We start from the raw sequence: 15,516 nt of genomic DNA on the forward strand, positions 1-15,516 counted from the left end.
AAACATTTGTTAGTTGCATTGCAGTTTGGTTATTATTCAACTTGTATGAAAAGATATATTTTTTCTTTTTGGAAGAGGCTAAGTTTCCATCAGTTTTTATTGGTCTGCATGAACCCAAACCAATTTTTGCTAACAAAAGATATTTCCCAAGTTAAACTGAAATGAAACTACTGTTGAAATCTAGCAGTACAATTGCTTTGATGCTCTAATACTGATCAATTATATTTGTGAAAAGAATCACAAGGGACAACATCAGAAATAAAATGGTGACTCGGGTAGTACAGGATTTAAATCCCAGTCAAGAAGATGAATCCCAACTATCTCAGTGGATATCTACTACTAGCTTTATAACAACACACTGTGCAAGAGTTTAGAACCCCACTTGATGGTGATGGGAAACCAGTGGGATTGGAAGAATGCAATTCCTCTCAGCCACTTTGGAGCATCATTAATTGTACCTTGGAGAATTCTATAACCTTGACAGTTTCACCCTCCAATTTAAAGAAAGAAGGGGAGCAGAAGGAGGTAGCAGTAGGATGTGAAATGAAGGGAAAAGCATAAGAGGACAAAAATACAATTAGCACAGAATGTTTTTCTGGTGAGCTACCCAATGTAATCTGGAGACTTGAGTGCCAGGCACCATGATGTGAGCCGTGAAGTCATTTCAGATATTGCAACCTCCAGTAATTCAATTGAAAGCTAGCTCAGGCTAATTAGATGGATGTTTCTGTCTCCTTGAGGGACAGTTCAGCATTCTGGATAGCATGGCCATCTGCTGTGTTGTTAATGGCTACTCTTCAAGGACTATCAACATTGGGTTTGGTCTCAAGTGAACAATGGAGAGTTGCAAAATGAGGTTCCCATTTAGGTTAGATCTCCATTATGGCAATGATCAGATATGAGGAGGAACCGATGTTAATGGAGTTACTAAAAGTGACAAGAGGTGGTGGTGGGGGGGTGCAGGACAGATTGGAATGTCCCTCAAAATGAATCGTGTTCTGCTTGTCTGCACAGTTTCCGAATGAAAATATATTGGGTATTTTGGTCTAACTGAATCTTAACTTCAGGATATCTGGAGATTTCAGAAAACACCTTTGTTTGCCTATGACACTCATTGATCAGTTCTGAGTTGAGAATTGGGTTTTCTCAGAAATGTGGATTGAAATGCAAATTCAAATTTCTAAGCTGAATCAGAGATCAATATCTAGATCTCAATTCAGTGACTGGAGTTCAGCATTGGATCAAACTGATATGGCTGAACTCCACCGGCTCATCCATTGCCTTTGGTGAGTTTGCTTAGCCCTTGACAACTTGTAGCTGGTAACCTTGCTCCAGCAAAGTAGCTTACCTTGAACGAAGAAAAGACAACAGAGCTTTTCTCACTCAGTAATAAATGTGTCTCCTGTCAAATAAGGAAGGAGAGGTTTGGCATCGCCATGGGTATGAAAAGTTGCTGCATGCTTGCTTACACATCCCAGTTACAACAGCTTGCCTTAAGGCAAGAACCCTCGAGGAAAAACAAAGAGCTTGATTTAGGATGTTTGTTTTTTAAAGTTTACTTTTTACATGTAATTGGATATAAGAATCAAAGTGTTCATAAACATAGTACAGTCCCAGCAGAAATGCCACAAAATGGCTGCCACCTGCTGATTTTATTATGGGATTGAATTGCAAAAACAGACACACTTACAGAAAAGTATTGTTTTTTTTTAAAAAGCATTTCTAGATACTGTAGTAACAAGGTTGAATTTGAGAAGCGTCTGCCTTTGTTTATGGTTCCCTCCAACTGCATGCCACCTGATCCACAAAACTAAATAAATAGTGTCTGATTGATTAATAAGCAGACTAATTCCAATGGAGCCTTGCACACTAAGAATGTAATTTACATTTCAAAAGCAGTAATGTGTTCATTCTTAAAGGGATCACACACATATTTCTCACCTCCAGTGAAATAGGGGGGTATCAACCTAATTAAGGCACTCAGCTATCACTTAATATTTTAATTAACGGTCTATCCCCTAGTCCAATATAAAGCCTTAATGCTGGTGTGCATTATAGCCATACATAAAAAAAGCCTGCTTTTTTTTTGCTGTATATTCACTTAGCTCATTATTTGCTATATGTTATGTTTGTCTTTGTTTAGTTTGCTGCCTTTTAACAAAAATAATCAGGGTAAGTGATTGAATGGTTCAGTCTGGCATTCTAATATTTCTTAAGTAAAAGTGTGAACACCCCATGAAGGCTTGTAAATATTTAATGGATGATTGTCCAAGAACCCACAACATATGAATTTAATAACATTATCTTCTGGAACAAATTAACACGTCTTACATTTGCATAAGGTTTAATGAAATCACTTCACTGCTCAGCCTATACCAAATCGCTGCACAGTTCGTTATGTTTGAAAGTTCTGCACCAAATCGGCTGTCAACTCCTTTTATTTTAAGGGGTTAATCTCTTGAGTCGGTGCTTTTGTTTTCAAATGCATCCCATTGTGTGGTAAATTAATACTTATTGCATTAAATGAATGAGGAAGCTCTTATCTCTGACTGAATTCATGCATCTCTTCTGGTATCAGTCATCCTCAGAAGTAGGTCTGTGCCAAAGGTGCTAGAGGAAGACAGCCCCAGCTGCCGTGCATGTGAGTTAAGGATCCTGCTCAGTCCTCATGTTTCACAATTACCTCAGCTTCCTGTCTTGAATGGGAAACACTGCTATGGAGCACTTGTAAAACATTTACTGAAGGCTAAAACTATGAGGAGGTACTCGCATGTTAAACATCTGGTTTTTGCATTACAGTGAAATTGAAGTAATGGGTGTACAGTAGAGCTACAGCTTTCAATAAATATAAAGCCTGTGATGACTTTACTTCTCTTAAATTATTTAAGATTGACTAAATGACCCAGTCTATACCACAGATGTCTTATTATCATAAGTTTGTGCCTAAATACAAATATTTTATGTAGAAAACATAATTTTCAATTAGTTTAGACATTGTGTTGTGTTTTAATTGTTTGCATTTAAAAAGCTTTAAAGTAAAAATATCTTGACAAACTACGTCACTGGGCTATTTCACTTGCTACACTCATGCTTTCTTGCTATAGTATAACATTAGGCAAGTGCTATATATTGTAGATTTTCTATCAACACAATGTAATCAGATACATATTTGCAGTTACAGACCAGTCATAAAGTCAAATTGAAAGTGATTACTTTCTGTGTGTGATTCTTCAATTTGGGGAAGAAAAGCTTCACTTTAATCCCTGCAACAATTTCCTGCTTTTAACCAGGGTGCAAGGAAGATATTCTGAACTCTGTCAAGACACTTCCACACACAAAGAAAATGTTCAGCAAACCATTCAGTGCTGCTCCTACGCACTTTTTAGCAAACAGTTACAATTGGCATTAGAAAAAGGTCAAGTATTCACTTCCTTAGTAAGGGCATAATGAATGGGGAGGAAGGAAACCTAAAGTGGGGAAGAAAAAAAAGGAATAAAACAAACTAATCTTACATGATCACTGCCAATAAAGTGCAGACAGAAATCAAATAGGTTAGTCATGTGCGAAAGCAATAGGTTATTTTAGCATTTGACAAAAAGTTAGCATTATACACAGTGGCAGTTTGGCTACAGTGCATTTTGAAAATATTTGCCCTTATTTGAGTGCACATTTTGTAACCTTCATTTTTTTTATTAGCCTTACATGTGTATATAACTGCCCATCCCGAGAATAAAACAGTATTCCATATGTTTGCAATCCCTTTGAAAATATCCAGCTTACCTATGGCTTCTGTTCTCAACCATAGCAATGTTACATTTACTACTGAGAATTTGAAGGATGGGATTTAGCAGTGAACCTTCAATATATTCCTTGCATTCAATATAGTGCCTTATCACGTCTTTGAGACTTCTCAAAATGTTTCACAGAATATACTGTAAAGTGAATTGACTGTATTTTGCGGCAGCCAATTACGCACAGCAGCGTCCCACAAACGGTCGTGGATTGAGTGACCAAATTATTTTTTAGAAGGGATTATTGCCCCCGGAAAAGCGATCCTCCAATCAACTGTCAACTGGGTTCCTGCTTACTTCTAGGTCAACAGAGGCATGTGGAGCAAGGAAGTTTGCCTTCTCTTTGGCCCTGCCCAGGAATCCAACCCAGGTCTCTTGCTTGAGAGTCGATTGCTCTTAGCGCATAAGCTACAAGACTCCACCTTTGTAGCATTCTCTCACATAATGCTGTCAGGGTACAGCTCTGCCTTTTCTAAATTAGCTGTCTTACAAATTGAAACGATGAAGATTTAAAAATGCCACATATTCGTTTCTTGACCAGGAGTTAGTGGTTAATGGCCAAGGAATCTAGAAAATATTCTCTGATGCCCAAACCATCATCATCACTGAGGGTTTATACAGCCCAGTCATTATGGAACATTTCCTCCATTGCCTACCACATAGCATATACATAATATATATATACATAATATGTTTTCCTCAAGTATTCTTTCATTGTTTTTCTTCCTCCTTCGCTCTCTGTTCCACACATCTTTCCCAGTCGTGAGGATCTGCTGCATTGATCTGTAGCTGGCAGTTTGGAGTTGTGTGAGACTCCCCTCTGATTTATTCTACTTTCCTGTGGGACAGTGGCTACCCTCTAGGGGAGATGTGTTTACAAATCTACATCTTACTGTTTACATGGAACGCACACTATTCTGTGCCTTCCAGTTATCAAAGGGGGGAAAAGGATAATTACAGAAGTATCGTTGATAAATGAAATAAGCAAAGTTACATATTCATTTTCACATTAATTTGAAAGAAAACAAACCCTGGTGCAAAATGAGATTGCTCATGAGGTAATGTATTAATTATTTTCACTTATTTTGTTTTACTTTGCCTGCTTCAAAACATTCATTCATCAGTTTATGTAATTATAATAATAATAATAATCCTTGCATTTGATATAGTGCTTTTCACGTCAGGAGGATGTCCCAAAGCACTTCACAGAACACACTGTAAAGTGAATTGACTGTATATTTGTGGGCGAACGCGGCAGCTAATTGCGCACAGCAATGTCCCACAAACAGTCGTAGATTGAAAATGACCAATTTTATTATTGTTTTTGGTTTTTGGAGGGATTATTATTAGGCGTGTGGAGTAAGGAAACTTGCCCAAGGTTTCGCCCTGCCTGGAATTGAACTCAGTTCTCTCGCTTGCAGCTTGAGCTACAGGACTCCACATCTGGCTATTTTCAACAATGAATGCTTTCCATAATCAAGCTTTAGTTTATTGAGAATATCCATAATATATCTATTAGTTTGGATTGTGAAGCAAGACTCTGGCCCAGCTGAAGGATTCTTAGAACATTATAAAGGATGTACAATGGATGTACTTTACTAACTAACCTACTACCGGACATGTCACATCCTTTAACTCACTGGGTTGAGATTCTCCAAACTCATTTCACTTTGAAATTCTTCTACCAAAATAAAGGACGAGTGTTCATCTCAACTTGTTTCCAAATTCCTTCATTCCCTGGTACCTCCCTACCTTTCCGATCCGCTCACTTTTCACTTCAACACCCTCCGCCTCTGTTCGGCTGACTCCAGCCTCCTGCTTGTCCTTCGTCTCCTCTGTTCCACCATCGGCGGCTGGGCTTTTAAATTTGGAATCAATCCCTGCAGCTTGCTTCCTCCATCAACTTTTTCAGATCACGATTGAAGACCTTCCTCTTTGACCATGCTTACAGTCACCTCCTCCCTCCCTGTTGTTGCAGTAGGCACCTTTTGTCCCTGTTGGTGTTGATCGCCTGAAAGGTCTGAGAGCGACACACTGTCACCCTTCGGTATTGGTGACGGTGAGGGAACCTCTATCTTTTAGCCTTGGTGGTGAAGTGCTCAGTGGTTAGAGAAATCTCCATTCCGGTCAGTGGGAAATTGGACCTTAAGACCTAGCTTTTTAAAAGTCCAAGGTGATTTCAGAATATCAGCTGGTGAAATACTGAAAAATGCATAGATTCCATATTATAGGACTTTATAATTACTATTTCATCCACGTTGATATTAATATTGCTGCTTCTATTTCTCAAGGTTAAAATAAAGAGCATGATATCAGATTAAATAAAAATAATAGTGTTATATTATTGTTATATGAATCCAAATGCAATTTAATGTGCCCCTTTTTCAGCAAAATTGCAATACCAAGACTGCATATAACACGGTGACCTTTTTAAGATATTTACAGAATACTATTAATAAAAGTGCCTATAACTTTCTGCAATATACTTTTAAAGGCAGAATGTCAGCGCCAAAGGGTCGAACATGGCACCTCCCTACCTCTCTGACCTCCTCACTTCTCAGTCCACCACCTGGCACCTCCGCTTGACTGGCACTGGCCTCCTGCTTGTCCCTTGCACCCTTCGCACCACCATCGGCGGTCACACTTTCAGCCACTATGCCCCAAAACTCTGGAACACTCTCCCTCAATCCCTCCGCCTTGACCTCTCTCTCCCCTTTTTCAAGTAATGGCAGCAACATAGCTGTTTTCAGATCAAGGCTTTGGAGCTTAATCGATATGGACAAGAAGGCGATACTCACCTGCTGGATTGCTCTACCATAGATATACTGTACGTCCATTTCAATGGCAGCGTACAAATGGATTACAGTGGTGGAGCAAGGAGCATTTGGTGATGGAAGGCGAGGAGGTTGAGGCCAACTCCATCAGGCATACAGGATATCACAGAAAATATGATGCCGTTCAGGCAGAATTTTTTTCATTATCTGTACCACCTGCTATGAGGAGAGTGGACAGACAGGCCATGGCCAGGTCCCAGGTGATGCATTGGGTCAACTGTTTTAGTCTCTACAACATGTCGATCACGCAGGTGAGAAGGCTGGGAGAACAGTTGAAGGCCAGTGTGAGGATAAGATCAATACAACACAATGCTGAAGATGAAACCACTGTGAGATAAGTGTCACGGGAGTTTGATTTGTCAGGGTAGTGGCTTTGCTGGGATACAGGAAAGCCAGGACTGTTGGGAGATGTGTTACTGCGCTCTCCCTTGGGGCACTCCCCAGAGAGGCGCTCCTTACAGTTTGAGAACCTCTGGATTTAAACATTGTTAAGGATTTGGAGAAGTCCAAGAAAAGAAACAAGAGTGACAGTTTCATTCTATCACATCGATGTTTATGTACACTGTGATGGAGGGCAGAATGTGGACATTTTACCAGCACCGGATTTGCAAGTCAACGACAAGATTTGGTGTTCTTCAACTTGGCAACAGAACACAAATCTCTCTGATACATGTAGAAATATATTGGTATTGAACTGAATTTTCAACAGATTCAGAGCTGATCTTGTTTGATACATAGTTCTATCAACGCGAAGGAATTCAAGTAGCAACACGAATAAGCAGGTGACACATTTACCATGTCCATCTGCTTTCAGTAACTTTTTTTAATGTTCCAGTGCTCAGCGGCGGTCCACCATATCTTGACCGTCAAGATCCACGTTACAAGTTTGCCTAAAATAAGGTAGTTGTTTGTGAGAGTTCAGAAATGCAATTCTGTAGATTTTGTGATACAAATAACTGCTGTTACAAAAATTAAAGAACTTTGAGTGCAAAGTTTTAAAAAATTCACACATTTGCCATCAATTTTTAAAATGTTTTAAATCCAAAGAAGTAAAATTTAATTTGGCATGACATCAAATCCATTTGTACAGTTTTTTAAATTAAAAATGCAGTTCTTGCTATCAAAATTTAGAGAAGAGCCTTCATCTTCTGTTCCTTTGAGAACCAAAGTCTAAAAAATTATGATAATGTCATATTTCCTAACAGCCTTTTCCAGCAGAACCAGCCCATCAAGGTACATTTTAAATTGTCAATAACCCTGAAAGCTTTTCAGGATACCTTTGTGCTAAAACCTTGATTCTTTTTCGTTCACTAGATATTCAGGCAATACAGCGATAAACAGTTAAATTACAGTACAGTACTTAGTAGGTTGCAATAGAGATGGCAAAAAATGTTGTTGGCACGCACATTTGAAGCTTCGTTGCTAATGTATAGATTCCCAACTGGTTTGGATTTCCCACCAGAATCATGGATTTAATTTTGTTTTATTTGGAACGGTAAAGATTTTTCCATCTATTCTTTCAGATTTGTATCAGTTCACCAGGTAGCATGCTATCTCGACGAGTTCATGGCACACATATATAAAGGGAGCATGACTGTGGTGCAAAAGGTAGTGCTGCCAATGACATTGATGTGACCAGTTGAGGGAATACCTCAGCCTTGACTTATTTTTTATAGATAAAGTTGCGTTCTAAATTTAACAAACCTTGAAAGGCTGGGTTATAACAATTGATTGGTGATCACATTGTCTATGATTGGCAAAACAACTTTTCCATTATTTAATCACATTAACATCAAATATGTGTTTGAAATTAAATCTGGATTCCAAGTCTTGCGCAGTGATGCGCTATCAACACAATGAACCAAATCCAGCTTGTTTAGATTGCAAATTCTGGCTGATACATATGTCAGTTGTCCAGTTAATAAATTGAAGATCTGAAAAGCACTGCAGTGTTTGTTTTACTAGCACAACAATGCCAACTGTTTCCTGTAGAACACCATCTGAACAATTGGATCAAATGTGTGCACAATACTGAAAACCATGCCAGTACTAGCTGGCATGATGATAAGTCACTGATCAGTAATTTCATCTGTAATTGATTCAAATGTAAATTGAATTACTCAATTATAAATTCTTTAATCTGGACAGTCCTATGTTTAACCATGTCACAATAGTTTCATGATGCATTATAAATTGTAATATGCTTTCCAGAAACAAATCTCTCTATGGGCTGTACAGAACGTCATTTAAAGTGGAAGACAAATGCTTGCATGTGAAATCACATTGAAAAACAGATATATATACACTTGGTGTCACATTTAGCTCAGAGCAATCTATTTCTGAAGGGACCCTTCAGAACTGATCCATAAATAAGTTGTAAGCAACATGAATATCTAAAGTGCATTTATTTAGTAATACTTTATTTCAAAGTAGCATGAATAATAAAAAACTTTCTTGAGATATAATCAACTCAGTTGTTAATATGGTCCAACCTTGATAAAATGTTGTGCCATTTATTTATGATTGCAAAAATAAATATCTAATGTAAGTATCACATGATATATACCGTTATTTGGGATATCAATATAATTCAAAACAATTGTGTTTTTGACTTTCATTCCCTTTCTGTTAGTTCACAAGTATTATCCGTTTAATGAGAATAATTTCTTAAATAATATACATTTGAAGCATGGGTTATAATGTTGTTAAAATTCTTTGATGTATAGGAACTTGTAATTTACAAAATCATAAGACTCGGATTTCTTCTTCTTGAATACCAAACCTGTCTTCACATTTCAGATCCAAATTGTCTGGCCTTTGATGACCCTCGCTGATAAAAGTTGTTGAATATTCTCAATGTGAAGAAGTACTTCTGTGTTAAACATTTTCTTCACGACTCTGAACCAATGCCCTCTTGTCCTGCTGTCTTGGCAAATATTAAAGTATTATTTCGGATTTACTCGGGGTCCGGAATATTCCAGGGCACTGCTGATGACAGCAACAGCCAGCCTGGCTCATCGGCAGGACCTGGAAGAGCCGACCAGTCACTGGAACAGGGAGTCATCCCACTCAGCTCCTGTTAACCCTGCAAGCCAAACCCCTAACATGTAGGGTGGTCCTAGCTGAACAAACAGTGAGAAAGTTTGCCGGACAGCAATATTAATAGCAAGCTATGTGGTTTTAGTTGGTTAGACTCCAGCAGTTACCCCAACGCACATTTTGAGGTCCCCAAGCCTTGGCTCTTGCCAACCTGTGTCTAATACTTTTCAGAATTAGGTAAGCAATATGTGTCCCTCCAGGGAGAGAGTGCGCATTCCATTGCAACAATCTATCTCTAGGATTTCCATGTGTAGGTGGGAAGGATGGAAAACTCAGCTTAGTTTGGATAGTCTTAAGCATGGTGATGGGTTTCTGCATGTGTCAGACACCCGGCTGACCAAAAAAAAGTAATCAAATCTGTTTACAGTACTCCAGGTATGATAATAATAATAATCCTTGCATTTGATATAGCGCTTTTCACGTCCCAAAGCCCTTCACAGAACACACTGTAAAGTGAATTGAATGTATATTTGTGGGCGAACGCGGCAGCCAATTGCGCACAGCAATGTCCCACAAACAGTCGTAGATTGAAAATGACTAATTTATTATTATTTTTGGTTTTGGAGGGATTATTATTAGGTGTGTGGAGTAAGGAAACTTGCCCAAGGTTTCGCCCTGCCTGGAATTGAACTCAGGTCTCTCACTTGCAAAGCGAGTACTCTAACCACTGAGCTACAGGACTCCACAATGATGTACAGCTAGAGCATAACTTCTGGAACCCAAATGATTTGGCCATGATGTACAGCTAGAGCATAACTTCTGGAACCCAAATGATTTGGCCATCCTGTTTCCCTTGTTTGTTGCTGCTTCACACTGTCTGGGCATTGTGAGTGCTGAATTAACTAACAAATCTAAATCTTTGTCAACTTCCAGCTCCTCAAGCTATTTCTCATCCATCGAGTACATGTGCTTCCTATTTTTACTTCCTATATGAAATATCTTGTATTTATCTACATTGAACATGATTGTCAGAAAACTGCCCAGGTGCATCCCATTTGAGCTCTTGGCTGCCATCTCTTATTCCATGGTCATCCTCACAGCTTTTTATCCCAACCCAGAACTCTAAATACCAACCACCACCCCACCCCCACTTTCAAAGCATTCTCAATTTCATCCATTTACAATAACCATCTGCTTTCTTCCAATTATTTGTTAAGAATTTGACCATGGATCTATTCATTGATCTATCTATGTGCAACTCCTTATAATTAAACATTGGCGAGAAGAAGAAAGTAAGTCTTCCAGAAGCAAGAAGTCTTAAGAGTAAAGGCAATGCATTCTTTTGTTAACATCGCCCCAAAAAGAAGGCACTATGAAACTGAGTGAGAATAGGTGAACTTCAGGAAAATGGGATGTTTCCTCCTGGCTCTTACTAGCAAAAATCATGTGAGTGCAGTATTAACCCCATCATAATAGCATATACAGGTCATGGAACTTGACAACATTAATCTGGTATATTGCATTTGAGATGTTAGTTTAGAATTTTATGAAATTGGGGCAGAACCAAGACATATGCCGATTCATACTTTTTGCTCCCAAATTATCTGGTGTCCTAGCCACCAATCCCCCAGATAAAGGGGATCATTCACTTCATGGCTGTTTGTGGGATACTAGGAACATAGGAAACATAGGAACATAGGAATTACGAGCAGGAGTAGGCCATTTGGCCCCTCAAGGCTGCCCCGCCATTCAATAAGATCATAGCTGATCTTCTAACCTAACTCCATCTGCTCACCTTATCCCCATATCCCTTAATCCCTCTATCCTTTAGAAATTTATCAATCTCAGTCTTAGAACATAAGAACTAGGAGCAGGAGTAGGCCATTCGGCCCCTCGAGCCTGCCCCACCATTCAATAAGATCATGGCTGATCTATTTTAACTCCACCTACCCGTCTTATCCCCATATCCCTTAATCCTTTTGAATAGGACTAAGCTTAGTCTTGAATAGGACTGAGCATCTACAGTCTGGGGTAGAAAATTCCATAAATTCACTGCCTTCTGAGTGAAGAAGTGTTTCCTCAACTCTGTTCGAAAGGGCTGTCCCTTAATCTTACGACTGTGACCCCTAGTTCCTGATTCTCCTACCAGGAGAAACAGTCTCATACTGTCCACTCTGTCAAGCCCCATAAGAATCTTATATGTTTCTATAAGATCACTCCTAATTCTTCTATATTCTAGAGAATATAAGCCGAGTTTACTCAACGTATCCTCATAGATCAACACCCCTCATCCCAGGAACTAACCTAGTGAATCTACACTGCACCCCCTCTAAGGCGAGTATGTCCTTTCTTAAATAAGGAGACCAAAACTGCACACAATATTCTAGGTGGGGTCTCACCAAGGCCTTATACAGCTGCAGCAACTTCACAGACAACTTCCCTACTCTTGTTTTGCAATAAACGCCAACATGCCATTAGCCTTCCTAGTTACTTGCTGTACCTGCATGCTAACTTTTTGTGACTGGTGTACAAGGATACCCAAATCCCTCTGAACACTAACACTATCTAGTCTCTCCCCCTGTAGAAAATAATCTGCTTTTCTGTTTTTACTACCGAGGTGAATAACTTCACGCTTCCCCACATTATATTCCATCTGCCACCTTCTTGCCCACTCACCTAGCCTATCTATATCCCACATCCCTACTATGTGCAAGTTAGCTTTTCCATTTGCCTAAAATACGCAGTCAATACACTTTGAAGCAGAATGCTATGAAATACTTTCAATCATTTCGATGATGTGATAAGTGCTATCTCAAATGCAAGATTATTATCCCTATAAATATTCCCATGTAAGATCTTCAACTGTCCATTAACATGGTACAGAGTGTAACTGAGTAATCTCGCACACATTACCCTAATGCTGGTTACATATAGATGTAAACACTTCATTTTTTTATTGCTCCCAAATATTGCTTTAAATTCATAGCACCAGCTTTAAATTGATTTAGTTCTTTATCAAAGCTTGAAGTAGGTTGGGTGAAGATCCCAATTTCTGATTTACTAAATAAAAATTACATTTGGAAGATGGAGTAAACAAAAAAAGCTGATTTTAATAAAATATTTTCCCAACAGCAATAAATAGACTGTTGGACACAATCATCACACATACATATGAATATGTATTAGCATCCATGCTAAGTGAATGCAGTTAAACATTGTTGCTAAACACTTCTGAATCATCAAAGTAGTTTTATCAGGAAGTCATCTTATCGAGGTTTGATCTGCTCTGCTGACCCTAATGGAACTTCCATCATGGCCAGGAAAAGGTTTCTTATAACAGGAGGTCTGTAATAACAATGTTCTATAATGGTTTGACTGTAAAATGCAATGATGAAGAGATTTTATAGTTAGCAGGAATCAACTATACCAGTTCACATCTTTCAGGATATTGGTATGTGTTGAAATAAACAGAATGTACTTCTGTCTGCCCTGGCAAAGAGAATATAGATCGCCTTTCACATCTCAGATAATCCTTTCCATATCTCATCTCATGGGCTTCCTTATGTGGCTGCAATTGTGTAAGAGCAAACTTACATCCACTTACAATATCTCTTAGTATATTGTTTGTAAACCTAAGTTCTGGATTAATTTAGTTACATTAGCATAACTTGTTTGAACTCAGTAGTCTCATTGCATTCTAGTTTGATAAAAATATTATTAAAATGTAAGACTGCTGTTCTATTTTATCGTCCTCAAATGATGGATTCCAGTTTTTAAGTAAGTAAACTAATAAAATCTTAGGTTGCACACATGTGATTGTACAGATGATCAAATTACTTCCAATAATACATGAACCCAGGTAATTCTAAAATATCTAAACACAGTACTCCTTTCTTAGCAATAACACAACGGTAAAATGTTGTAAGAATATTGTGCATATATTGCTGGAAGTTGGATCAGAGAAATAGATGTAGCTATATGTAGGTACAGAGTTTCTATTTTGTCCCTTTTGACTGAATCTCAGAATTTATAAAACAGAACCACTTTTGGGGATATTTGATGCTAATAATTATAATGAAATAAGTGACAAAGGGAGGTAAGGGAAAGAACTAAAACCACATTGCTCGTAAGACTTCTGAGTTTATACTTTACATTGACATAATGTCTTGTCAATAGTCACGCTTTATTCCACCTTCGAGCTTATACAGGAAATATAGTTCATTCACCAAATTGCTACATTGGACTACCTCCTTAACTGTCCGTTTCCCATATGGTAAATTTCAACAACAAAAAATTCCAGTTCAAAATGTGTCACCATCATAACGATAGATTCCCTATGGGTTTCCAGAATCTTTTACAGAAGACTGTTAGAGATTTATTACACATGAACATCAAACATGGTTTTAATATACTTCTCATTTGAATCAAATTGACACATTTTACATTCTTTTAAACATAATGAAATTCCCTTACAACACATCATATTATAAATGACCTCAACATTTGAATTTATGATACGGGTCCGACCTATAATTCAGCACTCAGTGGCAAATATTTTACTTTTTAAAGTTTTAAAAGAGAAAAGGATTAAACGTGTTATGGTTCCCCAAACACTGGCTCCATTGACATTCCTAAATTGAAACGAATCATGAAACTGAAATGCATGGATTGGAAGAATGTGATGACATAGGTGCTGACATGAATCGTAAATATATTAAATTTGTTTATAAGACCTTAAAATAATATTCCTCAGATACTTTAATACAAGGTATTAAGAATAAAGGAAGATAGCTTGTTATTTCTGAAATACTGTCGGCTTTAAGAATTTCATGGCTTTGCTCCTGCAGATAACAAATACCAGTTTGTTAATATAACTAATTGAACTTATCTCGTACATCTTTAAGGTGTTGTTCACTTCCTAGTAATTACATGTAATTTTTTCTCCCAATTTTAAAGTCTGCACTTGAAGTACTGCAAAATAAGTATGTTATAATAAACATCAATGAATTAGTGGTTTTGATGAGCTGATTGTGAGGCATTTAAGAAATCTTTCTGCATTGGAATTCTTCGCCCATTTAGCATAAATTATGCCTTGTTGCACAAGCAAAAATACAAGGCGAAGGGTTAGCATATGCAGTGTCTTTCTTTAGTTTATCAATGATCATAGAAGGCATAACAACAAGCAAAATGTCCTATTTTATGACAGAGTACTTATTGGTTCATATGTCACATGGCAGGCATACACATCTCAAATAAATTGCAAAATAAGTACAGTGTGCGTGAGTTGATGGAAGTTCTCTTAATTTCGAAGTGTGCACTTTAGATTCTGTAAAGTTATTGTTTCTAACCTATAGGTAAGAGCAAAGGAATGCACCTACTTTAAAACGGCTTCAGGAAGCCATCCATTATGAGGCTGTGTCACTGACCTTTATATTTGCCCCAAATTCTAATTTTGTGACTGGTAAAAAGCCAGTGGTAAAGAACTGAAATCAGCCAGGTGAGTACATAAGCTTCACATTTCATACATTGATCCCAATGAAAAATCTGGAATATTTTCAGAATTGACAGTGCTTGGAGGAAAATCATTTAATAAATGGTCTCTTTAGCTCTTGACTATAATATGAAGCAAATGTAGAACTGTAGCTTTGAGGGATTTTTTATTTAACGCTGAACTGAATTTTCATCATTTGAGATGAGCTATAAGGTCATTCTGACACCAATGTAGAAAAGAAACTAAATTGGGGTGTACAATTTGTGCAACATGAGAGATTTATAGAAGTTTTTTCGCTGTTGGGCAGTAAATCCAATCACTATTTCTGTACAATTGCAATGAACTTTTTGAAATGTGTTTA

Source organism: Callorhinchus milii, unplaced genomic scaffold (genome assembly GCF_018977255.1).
Source record: "Callorhinchus milii isolate IMCB2004 unplaced genomic scaffold, IMCB_Cmil_1.0 Scaffold7, whole genome shotgun sequence".
Classification (NCBI taxonomy): Eukaryota; Metazoa; Chordata; class Chondrichthyes; order Chimaeriformes; family Callorhinchidae; genus Callorhinchus; species Callorhinchus milii.